This window comes from Eulemur rufifrons, chromosome 15 (assembly GCF_041146395.1).
Source record: "Eulemur rufifrons isolate Redbay chromosome 15, OSU_ERuf_1, whole genome shotgun sequence".
Taxonomy (NCBI): domain Eukaryota; kingdom Metazoa; phylum Chordata; class Mammalia; order Primates; family Lemuridae; genus Eulemur; species Eulemur rufifrons.
The window spans coordinates 55,376,031-55,378,401 of NC_090997.1; the positions used below are offsets into that span (position 1 = coordinate 55,376,031).

Below are 2,371 nucleotides of genomic sequence, written 5' to 3' on the forward strand. Positions count from 1 at the left end.
TTTAGGATTCAGTGTTTATTTTTATGGAATCAGATTTTTAAAATCCATCAGAGTAGTCATTTAAAAAATTAGGAGGGTAAGCTATATGACTTTAAGCTGGGATTTTGCTATTCTACTGTCATATGAAGAAATGAACATTTTCTGCCTCTTAAGGACTTGAGACAAGCCCCTTCCCACCAGCTTACTTTACACTCGCAATCAGTTCACAAGAAAGGAGTACGACAACCAAAGCTACATTGACTCTTTACTAACCACAGTCTCACTCTCCATGAAGTATTCTTATTTGTGACAAGCACTAAGAGCATTTCTCCAAGCTGCACATGAGAATTCTGGCCCTGACTCTGCCCTAAGTGGCAAGCTGACCTGGAGCTGAGGGAGGCCACTTTGGAATTCGTCCTCATCATCTGTGCAAGGAGGGGCTGCAGTACTGACCCCACAGCTCCATCACGAGCAGGGCAGACAATGAAATTTCACTTTGTCAGGTTGTGTGATTAGTGCCCACTGCTTGTTTGACTTTGTTCCTCCTCTGGCTTAAACGATGTCAAAGCCACACGTGTCGGGGTGCTCTCTGAGTCTACCCGCAGGGCAATGTGCGCATTGTGGGTTTTCAGTCTTCACAACCAGCAGAGGGAGTGGAAGTGCGCAGCAAGGCAACTTTAATGAGTATAGAGTATGTTTTAAAATTCTATTTCATCAAAATAAAATCTGCTGAGTGGGTCTGGGTGAAGAAATCTGAAATGCATGGTATATTTTCCGACTGTTAATGTTTGTTTGTGGGAAGTTAGAATTTTAAAACCATGGCGACTAGAGTTAATTAATAATGTACTGAATTCTTGAAAATTGCTAAGAGACTGGAGGCTTCAAGCAGCAGTGAGCAGCCTCTGCTTGGGCAATTCTGCTGGATCATCATGTCCCTAAGAAGCAGCCTCTTGCGTCTCCTCCTGACGTAAGTGCATTCTGTCCTGAAGAAATCTGTCTACTCTGTGGCTGTGACAGAAGCCCCATTTCTCACAGGGACAGAACAAAAGAAAGGGAGTGGGATATGGTCCAACTGCCATAAGAGAATCTGGCTTGATGAAAAGGCTCTTCAGTTTGGGCTGCCACCTAAAAGACTTGGGAGATTTGAGTTTTACTCCAGTCCCCAAAGATGATCTCCATAACAATCTGATAGCGAATCCACCCTCTGTGGGCCTCGCCAACTAGGAACTGGCTGAGCTGGTAAGTGGAGCAATACTGAGTGGCTACAGCTGCGTCCGGTGGGCGGCAACCACAGCCCAGCAATTGGTACTATTAGTGGCCACACCCGACACTGCCCAGACCTTTATGTCATCTGGGTTATGCCCATGCTGACATGAACACACCCTTTACCACTTCGTCTGAAAATCTCTACCCACAGCCGGTTTCATTTCTCTTCAGAGAACTGCAGGACAAGGCACCACAACTCCCAGGATCTTCCTGAATCAAACCTTGTCTCTCTTCTCCAAGTATGGTGCATATTGGCCTAAGAGATGTGGACCCTCCTGAACATTTTCTTTTAAGGAACTGTGATGATATCCAGCATTTTTTCACGAGAGACATTGACTGGCTTGGTATCCAGGAGGTCGTGGAAAAGACATTTGATCTGCTGATTGGCAAAAGACAAAAGCCAATCCATCTGAGTTTTGATGCGTTTGACCCTGCAGTGGCTCTAGCCACAGGAACCCCCGTTGTAGGGGGACTGACTTCTGGAGAAGGCATGCAAGTTACTGAGGAAATCCATCATACAGGGTTGCTGCGAGCACTGGATCTCATTGAAGTCAGTCCTTAGCTGGCCACCTAAGAGGTGAGGCAAAGGCTACAGCCAGCCTGGCAGTGGATGTGATTGCTTCAAATCTGGGTCAGGCAGGGAAGGAGGGCACTTTGTCTATCACCAATTTCCTACTCTCCGTTCACCAGATGAATCTGAAAATGAAGCAAGTGTGAGAATTTAGGAAATACCGTGCACCGACATGTTTCCCAATGGGCATCCCAGAGTTGGGAGGCATTTGATGGGACAGATATTAAATGGTTGTCTGGGTCAGTATTACCTTCACAAGAAAATTTGTGCATTCTCACAGTTGTAAAGTTTACTCTCTCCATTTTGGTGACCAAATTATACTACTGTAAATGTATTTGGTTTCTCACAGTTCACAGGGTATTAATATGTTGTAATACTATGTAAATTTAAAGAAGTCATAAACAGCATTTACTATGTTGATATATAAAAAAATTGCTAAGAAAGTAGATTTTAAGTGTTCTCAACACAAAAAAAGATAATTGTATGAGGTAATGCATATGTGAATTAGCTCAATTTAGCCATTCTACCATGTATATGTATTTCAAAACAACATGT

At 43.8% G+C, this 2,371-nt stretch overlaps 1 pseudogene; it reads left to right on the forward strand.

Annotated features, from left to right (window-relative positions):
* Positions 1 to 908: 908 nt before the first annotated feature.
* On the forward strand, positions 909 to 1,970 carry LOC138395918 (arginase-2, mitochondrial pseudogene; annotated as a pseudogene).
* The last annotated feature ends 401 nt before the right edge of the window (positions 1,971 to 2,371 follow it).